Below are 16,313 nucleotides of genomic sequence, written 5' to 3' on the forward strand. Positions count from 1 at the left end.
CAAACATAAGAAATGCTCATGGCTGCAGGACCATCCCATTGATCTCCCCATTAAATTTGTTCCTGTTATTGTTCATTTTAGAAAATGTTCTTTTTCAATTTTTTATTATATGTTATTTATTTTATACCATATAAACAGATGAAACTCAGGTGATCTGATTTGGTGGCAAGCATTTTACCCACTGAGCCATCCCACTGGCACAAGAAAATAGTTTTCAGTTATTCCTTTCCTCTTCCCTAACACTAAAGCTAAAAAAAAAAAAATAAATAATAATAATAATAATAATAATAATAATAATAATAATAATAATATAAATAAGTGCTATGCCAACATTTGCCATTCTTGAAATATTTGAGACATTTCCCCCCAAAGATAAAAAAAATTCTCAATTACTGCTGGCTGCAGAAGCAAAGGTTAGAAGGTCTAGTTTACACTTTGGGGAAAGTAAAGGGTCCTCTCAGGAGCAACACGGTAACAGCAGCAGCTCCTCACTGTTAGAATGTTGCTCTTCTCTCAGGGGCACAGCAATACTCTGTGCTGCAGATCACATCTTTGCCGTAAGTATGTATACTCTCGGTCTTTGATCTGCAAAGAAATAGCAAAAGATTCTGGGCTTCAACTATAATTTAAGCGAAGTTTCAGTTCACAACCTGTTGCTTAAAAGAATTATTCCTTTTAAAATCACCCAGAGCGCACACAGTCTGTAATTTTTATTTGTTGAATTAATGGTACAATAAAAAGTCTTCTTCAACATTCAAAGTCAAATGCGCTTTAACTTAAAATCAGTTGCAACTTTCATCATGTCTGAAAAAGAAGAAAAGCAAATATAGTCATTGGTTTCATTTCACCGTTTAAAAAAAAAACTAAAGGAAAAAACCCTCTTGATCTAGACTACTATGTGATTGACATGCATGAAAATTATAACACATGATACATATTAGGGTGAACCTCTGCAGAAGATAAAGTCCAGGCCTTGCAATTCTTAAATTTCCCTGTGGCACCATGAATACTTTGCATAAGGAAATGCCCAGTGCATTGTTATTGAGTGGGGAAAGTAGATGAATGGATGAATGGATGAATGAATGGATGGATTGATGGATGGATGGGTGGGTGGGTGGATGGGTGGATGGACGGATGGACAGACAAACAGACGGACAGATGGACAGATGGGTGGGTGGGCAGGTGGGCATGCAGGCAGGCGGGTGGGTGGGTGAGTGGATGGATGAATGGATGGATGAATGAATGGGTGGATGGATGAATGGATGGATGGATGGTAAATGGACATAAATAGACAGACAGACAGACATAGAGTTGGACACACTGGCACCCACTGGCGGGTGGGTGGGTGAGTGGATGGATGGATGACATATTGAGTTAGGTATCATGGTTTGGGTCTGGGGTGGCCCCCACATGGCTCACATTTTCAGCACTTATCCCTACCAGCGGGACTTTATTGGTAGGCTAGGAATCCTTCAAAATGTGGGGCCAGGCTGGAGGAAGTAGGTCACTGCGGGGATGGACTTTTGAGAGTTATACCTGCCTCTTGGTCTATCCATCTGAATTTTCTACTTCCTGTCAAACTATATGGACACAGCCATGATGAACTGACATCTCTAAAACTGTGAGCCGAAACCAGAGGCTGGAGAGATGGCTCCATGGGTAACAGTGCTCACATGAGGATCTGAACTCAGATCCCAGCATCCAGGTCAAAAGCTGGGCATGGCTGCACAAGCCCCCCCCCCCCCCCCCCGTAATCTCAGTGCTGTAGTTGGCAGAGACCAGAAACTAGCAAGCTGGGCTTGCTGGCCACCAGCTTAGCTTCAGGGTCACTGAAAGAGTCTACCTCAAGGAGAAAAGACAGAGGCCAATGAGGTAGGACACCCAAGGTTCTCTTCTGGATTCTGAATATATACACAGGTTCACTTACCAGAACACGTGTGCTCATATATCATATTTACACACATACACACATACACACAATGCACACATACATACATACATACACAGAAAAGAATTTTTAAATAAATAAAATGCTTCATCTTTTCTTGAGCCTGTCTAGAACCACATTCTAATAGTGACGTCTAGAGAAAGGCTTTGCAGGTAAGAGAACTTTCTCTTCTCCCAGAGCACCTGTGCTCAGTTCCTAGCACCCATACAAGGTGCTTCACAGTTGTAACTCCAGTTCTGGGGATCTGACACATACCCTTTGGCCTCCTGGGTACCTGCACAAACATGGCACATATAAACTCATGGAAGCATACGTGTTCTTTAAAGTTTCTTTTCTTTCTCTTAAGTTGCTTCTGTCGAGTATTTTCTCACACAAAGAAAAGTAACAAGGGCAATACGTGACTCATTTTTTTTCCCCACAGAGAAAACAAATTGAAAATAGCTTTCTGTCTTTGATTTTTCTCTGTACTCCTTTGTTTAGAGGGACTTATAAGTTGGTATTTTAAAGGCCAACTGTTCAGACCTTCCTCCCCATGGAGGTATTTAATTGTATAACAACATACAGAATCCTAACAGTGTGTCTGGAACAATGCAACCATGGAAAAATATTAGTTCTTCAGAGTTCAGGAGACAGTGACTTCCTTCAAAAAGTCTGTATCAATCAATCAATCAATCAAACAAACAAAGAAGAACAACAACAAAAAGGACTCTACAATTAAACCACAGTGACAGCAGCAGCAGAAGGAGGAAGAGGAGGAGGAGGAGGAGAAAATGAGGGAGGAAGGGAGACAGGAGAGGAGGAAAGAGGGGGAGAGGAAGAGGAAGCAGCAGCAGCAGCAGCAGGTCCAGGTGACACGTGGCAGGTGACAAGTATTTAATCATTATCCCATCCCCACTTGGCTTCACGGCGGGAGCCACAGCCTAGATCTTGGACCCCGTGGTAAACCTGCAGGGACATCTCATGAGGCTCTCTGGGCTCTCAAGGAATGATGCTCTCTCTCTGTACCAGGGTACACCAAGGCAGAGGTTTGCTCTTGGAGACACATGAATCTCAATCCGCCAGGAACTGGAGTCAACTAGTGGCAGGGTGCGGGGGTGGGGGTGGGGGGTGGGGGCGGTGTGCAAGGGAAGGGGGGCTCAACTTGAGAAAGAGCGAAGATTCTGACTCTGGTTCCCATCGACCCAAACCCACTCGTTTTCCCTCCCCTGCTGCATCTGTCAATGCTACAAATGCACTGAGCGCAAAACATAAAAGGCTCTTCTTGCCCATCTGGACTGAGTTCAGAGTCAGCCAAATAAGGAAGGAGCTGAGGGAGACCAGCTCCTTCTTCCCACCTAGGAAGTGAATTGTCCAAAGTCACACCCAGTGTGAATGTGTAGCACACTTTCATTCTCTCTTGTGGCCTTGGCATGACTGCCCCCACCCCCCACCCCGAGAGCATGGAAGAGAGGCAGGGTGCCCACTTTCCAGAGGAAAGCAATGCAGGCGAAGACTGGTTTCAGCTGAGCCTTGCTCCCAAGGAGGCTGGGAGACCCCAGCTTAAAATCTGTGAAGGGCCTACAGCAGGGGAGGAGCTGAACTTCTCAGCTAGTATCAATAGTCAAGTGGCTCCCCAGAAGTACCCAGGAGACTACAGAAGCACCCATGATTCCCAGCACACCTATACTTAGCACACTGACCAAACATCCTGTGTTGCCTTAAAGGATGGATAAACCACTTCGTCACTAGGTATTGTTTTTCCCCATTGTTTTGTTTTGTGTGTAAGCATGTTCTTGAATGCAAGGGTAAGGTATGCATGCATGTGTAGACACGGAAACCAGAACGCAATGTCAGGTATCTTCCTTGAGTGTTCACTTTATTTTGAGGCAGGGTCTCTCACTCAACCTGGATTTTATGAGAGTGCTAAACTGGCTGTATTTCAAGCCCTGAAGGTCATCCTGTCTCCACCTCCCTAATGCTAGGACTACATGCATGTGCCACCAAGCTCAGGTGCCCCCCCCCCACCTCCAATAGGGGCTGGGTAAGCAGTTGCTGACTGAGCTACCTCGCACCAACACAAGTTCTTCCGTGTTCCAAATGAAGAAAGTACGGCTCCTCTTTGCCCACTGAGTCCCATCCCTAAGTACCATAATCATAACAAATTCTGGAAAGTTCCACAGCAAGTTCTGGTTCAATATCCTTGTCGGCTTCTTGGGGAAAAGAATCTGTCACACAGAACAAGATGACACCACGTTGAAGTTCTTCTGCAAACATCTTTCTTCACCTTTCCCCGCCCCACCTGCCCCTTAACCTGTGAGCTGAAAGCGTGGAGATTAAAAATGGAAATGTAAAAAGAAAAACAAAAACAAAGAAACAAATAAATAAATAATAAAAATGGAAATGTACAAACAAAAACAATAACAAACATAAATTAATAAATAAATAGTAAAATGGAAATGTTTGCCCGGCTTCATGCTAACACTGCATTTACACGACCTTCCGTGCCACGTGAGCACACTCGCCAGGCTGGCATCTGTCCTGAACCCAGTGGACAGCCTAGAAAAGCATTATTTTTTTCCAGGTTGCCTGCTTGGGTTATTTATGGCCTGACTGCCTTTCGGAGTGTGAGAAACCTTAGCCTTCTGCCAGCTGCAAGGGATTTTTAAGAAACATTTTTAAGAGAAAAAAAAAAAACATATATAAGAGCGACACTTCTTTCCCCCTCTGCCTCCACAGCCAGCCGCACTTCGTGCACCTCCTTGCATCAGTTGGTCAGTGACATGTCTAAATAGGCATTTAACTGTACTCAAAGCAGGAGCCCCATGCAGGCAACAGTATATTAACTTAATGAATTCCAGAAAGAATAAGGAAGAGGAGACTATTAACTCCGCCCAAGTTATCCTCCCTAAGTGCACTCATCTCGGGCGGTGAAAACACAGAGACATGTGCTTTTCTCCCATTTTCTTTTTATTGTAGAGATGCTTGGTGTGGGGCCTTGGAGGTGCGGGGACCACCGTGAACTCAAGTCCAAAGGCAGAACCCAGTTTTACAAAGAGGTCTTGTGACAGGCACACAGTGTGATCACACAAACTAAGTTCGAAGCTGAGGCCCTCAACCTTCCTGACGCTGCGACCCTTTAATACAAGTGCCTGCTGTTGTGGTGACCCCCAACCATAAAATTACTTTTGTTGCCACTTCATAACTGTAATTTTGCTACTGTTATGAATTGTGATGTGAATATCTGTGTTTTCTGATGGTCTTAGGAGACCTCTGTGAAAGGGTCATTAGATGCCCCATCCCCCACCCCCAGGGGTCGCTACAGCAGGTTGAGAACCGCTGCTTTACATGTTTTCTTATTTATGAATAGCACGGAAAGGTCCCCAGTGGTGTTGCTTTCTCTGGCTACACAGCATGAAAGTTGCTTTAATTAAAAACTATCATTTGCGGGCTGGAGAGATGGCTCAGAGTTTAAGAGCAGGCTGCTCTTCCAAAGGTCCTGAGTTCAATTCCCAGCAACCACATGCTGGCTCACAACCATCTATAAAGAGATCTGGTGCCTTCTTCTGGTGTGCATGTGTGCATGTAGGCAAAACACTGTATAGCTACATAAATACATCTTTTTTAAAAATCATCAATTGCTTTTTAGTGACCATGTTGTTTCAGGAGCTGGAAGGAGACAGAAGCTGGGCCTGGCCTACAATCTCAGCTACTCAGGAAGCTAGAGCAGGAGAATTCTGAAGTTCAAGGCCAGGCTGGATAAATTCAAATACAAATTATCCTGAAAAGGGAGCTAGAGATGTAGCCGGGCGGTATGGTATATCCTAGTATATGCAAGGTCCTAGGTTCAATGTCAGGTGCTAGGAAAACAAAAGATAAAATGATTTTTTAAAGCTAAAGTCTCAATACCACAGCAAAAATCTGCAGATATCCTATAAAACGGCAGAGTGATGTTTCAACAACACTTCAAAGAGCGGCCCAGCCAGAGAGCTCAGTGGGTTATGGTCCTCGCCACTAAGTTTGATACCTCAAGTTCAATTCTCAAAACCCACATGGCAGAACCAACTCCAGAAAGTTGTCCTCTGACCTCCACAGAAACACCATTGTACACATGCAACACATGCACCCACACACACATACAAACACGCGCATATGCACACACATACACATACAGACACACACATGCACACACACATACACATACAAACACATACATACACACACACACACAAACACACATATGCACAGACACTGTTAAAAAAATACATCTTTAGATGTCAGAAAAAGTAGGACCTGTAATCTCAGCCCTTGGGAGGCTGAGGCAAGAGGATTCTAGGGAGTCAAAGCTATCCTGGGTTACAAAGTGAATTCTAGGCCATCCTTGGCTACATAGAGAAATCATGTCTCAAAAGAAATTGATAAAAAAACAACAAAATGTCAATGTGTTACATACAACCTATGCACATACGCTCTACCACTGAATGAGATTCACCCTCAGCCCATCTTTTGTGTACTTAACTCCTGGGTAGACTGTTCTGTAAACACTTCCTACAGTGGACTGTTTCAAGAATTATGACAAGGAAAAACAGTCTACCCCTGTCTATAGCAGATACAACTCTTTCCCTCATATTTTTCGTACGCTGTCAAAGCCCATGAGTGCAGAACCCACAGATATGAAAGGCTGACTACATACCCTAATTTAAATAAGTTTTCACATCCGAGCAGAAGTGGTTCTAAATGTCTGGCTTTAAAATAACCGGTTCAACCCTCGAAAAATATGCAGTCGCGGAGGCTGGAGAGATGGCTCCATGGGAAAGAGCACTTACCTCTGTTACAGAGGATCTGGGTTCAGTTCCCAGCACCCACGTGGTGACTTACAACTGCCTGCAACTGTCATTCCAAGGAATCCAAGACCATCTCTGGCCACTGAGGGCACTAGGCACACATGTAGTGCACATATATACATTTAGGCAAGACACTCATACAGATAACCTAACTAAGTCATTCTTTTAAAAAATATGTATACTCAGTATGGACAACTTCCTGAAAGTTTCTGAAAAGACAGAATCTTTCATAGCAATTATGACTTGTAAATATCTCGTAAATTATCTTGATGATAAAGATGAGGCATAGCTGACAATCACGCAAGTGGAAAGATTCACGGGACTGGAAACATAGCAAATCATTGAAAGAAACAACATGTGTCTCAAGAAGATCCCATCCCCCAACTAATAAGATCACAGAGGTAGCTACATTTCTTGCAATAGAAAATTCACTTCTATTGGGTAGGTGTGGCTCTAAAAAACTGCCACACACTCTAGAGATCTGCGGGAATCTTTAGTATTTTGGAACCTGGTGGAGCCTTTGGAAAAAGCTCATCACAGCTCCTTTCAGTCTAGGAGGAATCTGGCACTCTCTGCAATGGAGTTGTTAAACAGCCTGGCCATGCCAAAATTCATCATAGCACTGCCCCAGGGAGGCTGCGAGCTGCCTGACCCAGTAGCTCAGAGTGCGCCTGGAACAAAAGGCTAGCATCAATTTCAAAAGGAACCCTAGGAAGCATCTGGGAGGATGCAAGAGAGCGTTGAGGTAGAAGGCAGCAGACAGTGGGAGTGAAGAAGAGCTAGCCCAGGAAGGCAGAGCACTGTGGAGGGAAGGAGGCTGGGCCACTCAGGCTCACTGGCAGGAGCAGCATGCGCGGGACTGCTAGGCGGTGGCCAATTTCCACACAATCAACACAGAGTAAACTACAAAAGCGGTGAAGATGGAACGTTGTGAAGAATACGTCTCACACAGGGACATGGCAACAAGAGGAAAAGGGAGTGGGGAGGGACTGAAAGGAGGGGGGCAAAAAGATGGGGAGAAAGGGAAGGAAGAAAGGGGGAAGGAGGGAGGGGGTGAAAGAGGGTGGAGAGAGAATGGAGAAGTCAGAAGGAAGGGGGAAGCAGGCAAGGAGGAGAAAGGAGGGAGGGCGGGGGCAAAGAGGAGGAAGGAAAGGCCAAGAAGATAAAAAAAAAAGCAGGAAGGAGGCAAAGAAAAGAGGAAGGAGATTAAAAGATGGGCACTAGGGACAATGAGAGGGAACTGGGAAGAAAGAAAAGGAAGTCAAAGGTCAAAGTGTAAGAGAAGTCTTTTGAAGAAAAAGGGTTAGCAAAACAAATTTCTAGAAAGGCTGGCTAATGGCAGGCCATTTGTGTGTGTGTGCTGTCAAGAAGTGGTACCAATTGTTGCAAGCATCCCAAATCTCTATCAGTTAATTATTTTATTAATGCCGCTCAGACTTACCACTACTAACTCAGGAGTGTAAATAGCAGTGATAACGACAACCAGGTCAGTGTCAATGATGCTGAAGGGCTTTATGTAAAACACAGCCTACCAGGCAGGGAGATGACAGCTTACAAACCTTTACATCGCATTAGGGAGAAGCCTTGCAAAGCGCCACAAAAAAAAAAAAAAAAAACCGACAGCCCCTGCCCTGACGTCCCTATAGAATGATCTGTAATCGCCCCTAGATGTAAAAATAAATAAATCTCAGATGCCCAAAGAGCATAGTAAAAAAAAAAAAAAAAGTTAATGTATATTTAAAGAACGTATTATCTTTAACCCTCTTCCTCCACTTGTTTATCAAAGTAAATGGGGAGGGGGAGGGAGAACATGCTCGTTCTACTAGGTTAGGATTAAGGAGAAGGTTTATCATAGAGGCGAGGGAGAGCACAGCCAGAGGCATCTGGAAGAGTCCAGATTGAACCAGGCCTTGGGAGGAAAGAGAGGTTGGGGCATGAAGAAGGAAGAGGGGACCAAGAGAAAAGCCAAGGACAGAGAGACCAAGAGGCTAGAAGCCTCCCAAAAGGATCTGTAGCCAAAATGGCTAAGCTCTTCTAGGGACCGGATGATGAGGGATGGGAAGCCTAGCCCAGCCTAGGGCACAGGGGATGCCAGCCAGGAGGACCTAGTACCAGGTAGGGACCGAGGGAGAGGAGCGGTCAGAGTCGGCTTCGGTATGTTTAATAGACATCCCAGTTATCCGCTTGTCCTGAGTGTTGCAAAACTGAAGCTCAGTTTTGATTCATGGGCCATGTATTTAGAAACCAAGAACGTTAGTGTAAAAAAAAAACAAAAAAAACCAAAAAAAACAGGGTGGTTGCTTTTGGTCATTTTAAAAGTAGACATGACAATTACTGTCCAGTCATTGACGTTCACATAATGGGGAGTCTAAACACTTTTGGCTGGCTGGATGTCTTCTGGACCATTTTCAGTTTCCAGCAAGACAAATTTTGGGCTTTTCAAGCCCATCACTGGTCACAAAGGTCGTTCTGCCTCACGCTGTCTCTTGGCTTAGGGGATGTCTTCATTTTATTCATACTTAGGAATTTAACTTGTCCCTCCCCTCAACCCCTAAAAATAGCAAATTCCAAGAAGATTCGAGTTTATTATATTACTAGTGCATTTACGATCTGTGCATAATGCGTGCACATCTCCCACATGCTCTAAATCAACTCTGGCTTGTACATTATGCCTAACACGACGTTAACTAAAGTATAGACAGTATAGAAAATAGTGATGGCGGGTGGTGGGGGCGCCGGGGATGGAGGGGGAGGAGTCTATGCATGTTCAATAATGACTTTTCAGAAGTTTTCATCTGAAGTTGACGAAGTCTGTGGGTTCAAAACCCACAGCCACAGACGGACAACACACACATGCAGCGGCAAAGACAGCCAACCCTGCCAGGCGTCTGAGGTCACCAAGTGATAGGGCTCGCTTTCATTTTTCCTAAAGCTTCAACAGACTCTGGGGTTTGAAGGGGCTAAAGCTCAGTCTGCATGATTCATTTCCAGACACGGAGCCACCTATGATGGTTTGGATGTGCAAAGTGCCCAGCAGACTCTTGTGTTTAAACACTTGGTTACCCAGCTGGTGGCTACTGGGAACCACTGGGACTGTGATGGACCGAATATACATGTGAGGCACAGGGAGCCAGCCATGTTGATGATACCCGTGTGAGTCACAGGGAGCCAGCCATGTTGATGATACCCGTGTGTCTCTGGTTACGGCTTCAAGCTGCCACTACCCCAGACTGAATTTTCCTTCATTGCTTTCCCTACCGCGCCAGACTCTATTTCTGAAACCGCGAACCAAAAAATCAGACCTTCCTCCCTTAAGTTGCTCCTGGCAGGTCACAGACGTGAGGAAATAAACCACCACACCGATCAAGAGGCGAAGCTGCAATTTGAACCAGACTCTGAATCCAAATGTTCAGCTCTTAGAATATGATTCAAGTCCAAGGGAGGGTTTCAGCCCTCCGTGACTACACTGTGAAAACAGATATGGTGAAAACTATATAATTTGAGATGTAAACCACACTTTAAAGGAATAATAGATGTCAAAGCACTAGGCATCCACTTTGAAACCAAACACCAACACCCCACTGAAACAATGGCCTTTCCAGTAAGTCTGCTTTACTTAAAAGGTTAAATAAGCCCTGAACGCTAACAAGTGTTAGCACTGGCTGAGGCGGGGGATGGTCTTGGCAATCTCCTACCTTGGGAGAGTTGGTTAATTGTTTGTCCAAGGGGGAAAAAAATTGTTTGTCCAAGGAGAAATTTAAGTCCCTTTCAAGCACTATCTTGAGTAAGCATTGCCATGGGAAAGCCCGAGCATGCCACGTTTTGTAGGGGTGCCGATCGCAGGGAGGACTCTTTGTAAGCAGTTGCCAGCCACACCTCACCCCGGGCAGCTGTCTCTCCCTTTACGAACTACCGGTCAAGGCAAGAAGTGTGGATGATGCATTAGAAAGCCTCGCCTTTGAACACCTCAGCAAAGAGAGTCCTGCCTTGGACAGCGGGTGGAAACAGATGTAGGATGAGTCCACTCTAGCCTTGAAGGAGTGCAAGTGCTGAAGACTTCATGCTTTCTTGCTCCAACGTCATTTTTCCACAGATGGGTTCGTCGAATGCCCCTGCTTGACCTGGAAGCAACATTTTGCCCTTCTGAATGTGTCTAGAGCATAAAACCGGCCAGATGACTGGGGCCAGCAACATCTTTATCCTGAGAGGAAAAATCACTGGGTACTAGGGCAACCTCTTGGCAGTCGCACCAATTGCATAAGAAACAAAAAAATGAAGTCCTCCAGGGACTATGGGGAGCCTCTTGGGGTCAGTCCTTTTCCATCCCACAATTCCCCCAGATTGGCCAGCTGCACCACCACAGGCTGCAATCTCCAAGGCCTGTGGGATGTGGCTGGCTCTTAGCATAGGGGTGAGGTGATTTTTTTTAGTACTCTTACCATTCGACTTTCAGGGGGGAGGGGAGAGTTCAGGCTGTAAGACACCCCCGCTGCATCAGTGTTTGGCTTTTTTTTCCCCCTTCTTTTTTTTTTTTTTTTTCTTTTTCACTGTGACAACATTAGAGGTTATCAAAGTCTGGGAAGGCACAAAATTAAAAAGGAAAAGTGTTTCCCATTTCCTCCGCGATAGGCTGGGCCCTGAAGTCCTGCCTGAGTGCCCATCCTCGGAAACCGTCTCCCCTTTTGTTACATCTGCTGGGCCTTCCTGGAAAGAACTGAATTAGAAAGCTGCTGGGGGGAGGGGATGGGAGGGCGGCTGCGGGGGGGGGGGGGGGGGCTGGAGGGAGGGAGGAAGGCTGGAGGAAGCCAGAATATATTTTCTATGTCCTCGATAAGAGAACGGGATTCTAGGTAATTGCCTGGTTTTCTCATTGTTCTCGGCTGCCACGCTGAGATTCATGGGGGGGCTGAAAGGATTTTTTTTTCCCCTCTTTCCCTCTAATTCTTCACTCCTCACACACACTCTCCAAATCACCCCTCCCCCCTTAATCCTCCCTACCCCCCACCCTCTCCTCATGCTTTTTCCATCCTAAGGGGAGTGAGGGGGTGCGGTAGGGGGGGGGAAGTAATTTGTCTGTTTTATTTATGATGCAATGAAGGTATGCTGCTCTGTCAGGGTAGTCTGACACTGGTCAACCGGTCTGGCAGCCTGAGCGACTGCCTTCATACTCTGATGAGTGGATATTTTAACTATTTGTGTGCTGAGATGTTAACTCCAGGTTTTGGCAAGGTCCGCTGCACTTTCCTTTTTAAAAAAAAAAAAACCTATTCTGTTACATTCCAATTAAAATGGAAGCAGGGAGGGCTCTGTGACCTTTTGCCCCATATCTGTACCCTGAAATACACAGGGCTGCCAAACGCCACTTAGACAAAAGTCAAAATTGAGGACTCTGGTAGGCAGACCGATCCCTGAAGGCAGTCTGAGGACACAGCTCTTTTTTTTTTTTTTTTTAGCAGCCTAGAACAATCTTAATTCAAGTTCCTAATCCGGGGTGCCCCATTATAACTACCCAACCCAAGAAGCAGGGGGAGCAGTCAGTGAGGAGGAATCCTCTAGCTACCTTCCCCTCTGAATCAGAAAGGGAAGCCAAGGTGGCGAAGGGGGCCAGTGCCCTCCTCCTCCTTAAACCACACTTGTAATGATTCGGATCCTAGCATGGGATATGTAGGTGATAGTTCACCTCCTGGGTTTACATCAGTGTCCCTGGGACCATTTGCAAATGACGACGTTTAAGAAATAGTTTAACAGCAGCGGCAAGCCGAGGGGCCGAGATTAGAGGACTGTCATTTATCGCCTGTCCAGCTCCCCTTGTGCCACTGGCGCTGGACCGCCCCCTCAGACCCACCAACCAAAGACACTTCACCTGCCACTCAGAAGTGTGTGTTCCCTCATCATTCTCAGCCCCGAACCCCCAATTCCAGAGGGCCCACCTTGCATCTGCCTTCTCGCTCTCTCTCTGTTCCCTGTTGCTTTGCCACCAGCAATTTAATTCTCCTTTTCTGACATTAAAGGACACACTGGGTTTTAACAATTATACTTTTGATTTCCTCATAAAAAATAATTTTTTTAAAAAAATGCTCAAAATTAGGCCCCATATAACTGTTTCTTGTCCTGCAAAGGTTTGTGGGGCAGCACTGTAGAAGAACAAATGGAGGTTTCTGCTGGATGAAAATATTTTTATTTTAATAGACTACAAAAGGGGGAAAAATGCTAGGAAGGAATACGCAGTCACACCAGGTTCAGAAATGTAATGTAATGCACGCAGCAGGGGCAGACACAAAGACCCAGCAGACAAGGAGTGTGATGAATGGCCCTAACCACCTTGTATTTATTTATATTTTTTTAAATATGCATTGGCCTTTCATCTACAAATGAAAGGAATGGGAAGAAAGTGAGGAATCATTCCAAGGGATGTCTTTGGTGTAATAAGAGCAAATGCAATGTTATACACTCAAGAGGAATTAAGAGTCTGGCAGCAGCAAAGACCCAGAATGGCTGGAAAATCCAAGTTCCCAGTGTGGATTCGTTTGCACTGGTCTACGGAAGGTGGCAAGGAAAACCTAGCATAAAGCCGCCCTCACTCGAAGATGGGCACTACAAAGCTGGGTGCTTCTGCTCTTCCAATCAAGTTGGGAAATTCATGTGTGCACATTTTTTTGAGGGGAGCAAAGGAAAAAATGTTTTAATGTTATATATATATATGTATATATATAACTTAAGCCTGGTCCTAAAATTCTAAGAAAGCTTCATTTAAAAGTCAAAGCTTTCAAATCACCACAGAAGATGTGCATGCACGAGTTCAGGTGTCATTTTTAAAATTTCAAGTCTGACAAAAGTTGCCCATCCCCCCCATCTGTGTGTGTGTGTGTGTGTGTGTGTGTGTGTGTGTGTGTGTGTGTGTGTCCCAGATCTCAGGAAAAACAAAACCAAGTATTTGTAGCAGGCAAGCAGAACTCATATTATTCAGCAAAGACACTAACTCACAGAGTTGACGAGGTATACGTTACTCACCAGCCACAGGAGAAACCAGACGGTGTTTAACACAAAAGACTCCTCGCTTTGTACATGCACGTGTGCGCACAAACACATATTTACTCGTGTGTCTAGAGAGAGCATATGTTGTCCTAAGTTACATCAGCATTAAGTGGCACTCACCGCCCATGAATTTCACAGGTTGGAAACCTTTCTCTTCCCCCTCCTCTTCCTCCTCCTCCTCTTCTTCCTCCTTCTCCTTCTTTTAAGCAGAACAATCTTTCTGTCCAATTTCCTACTTCTTCAGCTATTGGGAAGCCTTCAAAATCCTTCGCACATTTGTTCTCACGTTCAATGTGTTTAATGTTGCGGGGTTTTAATCAGTGTCCACTTCAAACAAGAGGACAGACTCAAGTCGAGGTGACACGTGTTTAGGTGAAAGAGCAAAATCCGTGTCCACTCTTCCCAGCAGCCCAAGGACTGTCCCTGAAGAGGGAGAGGACCAAATATTTTGTGCTTGTTTTGAAATTTTAGAAAAGCATTTTATGTAGCCTGCCAATATTAACTATGATAGGATGATGTCAGTATAACACAGAATAGGGGTTTTCCCATTATTAACTCACCAAGACAGAATCCTTTAACTCTCAGAGACAAGCCATGTTGACACATAGGACCGTCTTATTCTATAATTCTTGAACAGTACAATTATATGTTGACCTGGGCAACAAGGAGATGGTGTCAATACGAAACAGAATCTGCCTTTGGACCTTAATCTACTGGATACAGTGAAAAATATCTCCAGTTAGCCATAAGAGCCATGATTGCATGGAGAATATCACTACAGCAGGCCAACAGGAACATTTGTAGCAGCTGAAAGCGCGTCTGGGCCACCTGCACTTCTGCCGTCTCTCTGTGCTTTAAGTTTTTGAAAGGTTAATCATTTATCTTTTCAAACGAGTTTCCCAACGGCTACCAAGACAGATCACGTCACTCTATGTAACCTGATTAAACTTCACATGGGGGAGACCAGACCAGTCCGAGCCCTCCCTCACACAGTCATTTTTCTGCCATTTTGCGGCTGCTGCTCCACCTGGCTCGGGTGAAGCTGTCATAAATCGCAGGTGACACAGCTGCAAGATTTAAGAGAGTCAGCTCCAAAAATATAAGTTGTTCTTTTTTTTTTTTTTTTAATTTAAATCACTTCCAGGTCTTCCTCTTCAGTAAGAGACAATATGTCTTCGTGCTCACTTTATCTTCTGGCGTGTAGCTGTTCCTGAGCAGAAACATGCAGCAAGGAGTGAATAAATAAATGACACTTTTGCAAAATCATCTGGACATCACAGGCACAGGTTGTTTTGGTTTTTTTTTTTAATCACATTTTGAGCTGCTTTAGGAAAGGCTGGGGAAATGCTTGCAAGTTAATAGGCGGGCGGGAAAGGAATTCTCAGAGCCATTTCCAAACTTGCATGCGGATCATGAAAACCCGGTGTGAACTGCAGATTCCTGCGGTTTCCCCAGGGCACCCATTTCTGCACATTTTCACTCAGGCGAGTGACTGTGTGCATTAAGAGCCTTTTACATATTTCTCTTTTATGTTTTTCAGTTTAAAAAAAATCATGTAAAAATATTTGGGATTGGGGGGGGGGGGTATGAATTTCTACACCCAGATTGTGGCTGTTTTTTCCCACTGAGGCTGAAAGGACTGAAATGGTCCCTTGGAGCGTTGTTTTCCCACTCCCTCAGCATCTCTCTGAATATCTCTAGGAGCTGTTCTTGTGGTCAGCGAAAAGGATCTCTCCTCTTGGAGTCCAGGAAAAGCAGTTTGATCTGTTTGAGGGTTCTGCTGGATTGCATTTATCTAGGCATCGGTTAGGTGTGTCTGAGCATCCTTACTGGGATGGTTCCGGTGTTACTCTGGACTACCCGACCTCTATTTAATCTACTCCTCTCCCTCCCTGCCAGAGACACACATCAAACAGGAGAGAATTATGACCAAGAGAAACATCTATTTTCTCACACTTTCCAGATTAAATACCTCCAGCCTTTGATAGAACCCTCTTTAAAGGAGAATTAATTTCTGTATTTAAAAACCTAACAGCCTGTGGTGTTTTGCTTTGGTCGCACTGGTGGGGCAATTTGCGGGCTCTCAAGTTCTTATTATAAGTGTATTTTTTAATCTACAGCCCAGCCTGATGGGTCTCTTATTTTCCTAACTACCATGGCCCCCTCCATCTGGGACCTTACTTGTTATCTCTCGCTCAATGCTTATTCAAAAATGCATTCAATCTCCTTTTTGAAAAAAAAAAATTGGTCAGCAAGGCAATATACAAAAGGACGACAGGAAAACACACACGAGCTATGCACAATCTATAATTTTCCAATGTAGAACAGGTTTTTTTTTCCACCCTCCTCCTATGCCCCATCCAAAAGGGGGAAAAAATGGGGAATTATTTACATTCACAGCTTAAAAATAATTACAACGCGTGGTCTCCGCACTCTCTGCTGCTGGGCACTGGGGTTTGTTTTGTGGAGGCAGACTGCCCTCTGCAGGGAAGAAACGTTTTACAACTGCA

The 16,313-nt window shown here is 44.8% G+C and overlaps 1 long non-coding RNA gene across 2 annotated transcripts; it reads right to left on the reverse strand.

The window, feature by feature from the left end:
- Window positions 1–695: 695 nt before the first annotated feature.
- LOC311582845 lies at window positions 696–6,808 on the reverse strand. Of its 2 annotated transcripts, none has more exons than XR_014774271.1 (3): window positions 6,751–6,808; window positions 4,075–4,238; window positions 696–804 (listed from the first exon to the last, which is right to left on the reverse strand). It is a non-coding gene; the product is annotated as an uncharacterized lncRNA (long non-coding RNA). The 2 variants fall into 2 exon arrangements; XR_014774272.1 differs by having other exon boundaries at window positions 6,618–6,792.
- Between the last annotated feature and the right edge of the window lie 9,505 nt (window positions 6,809–16,313).

The sequence above is a fragment of the Acomys minous genome (genome assembly GCF_964271855.1).
Source record: "Acomys minous genome assembly, chromosome: 14".
Lineage (NCBI taxonomy): Eukaryota > Metazoa > Chordata > Mammalia > Rodentia > Muridae > Acomys > Acomys minous.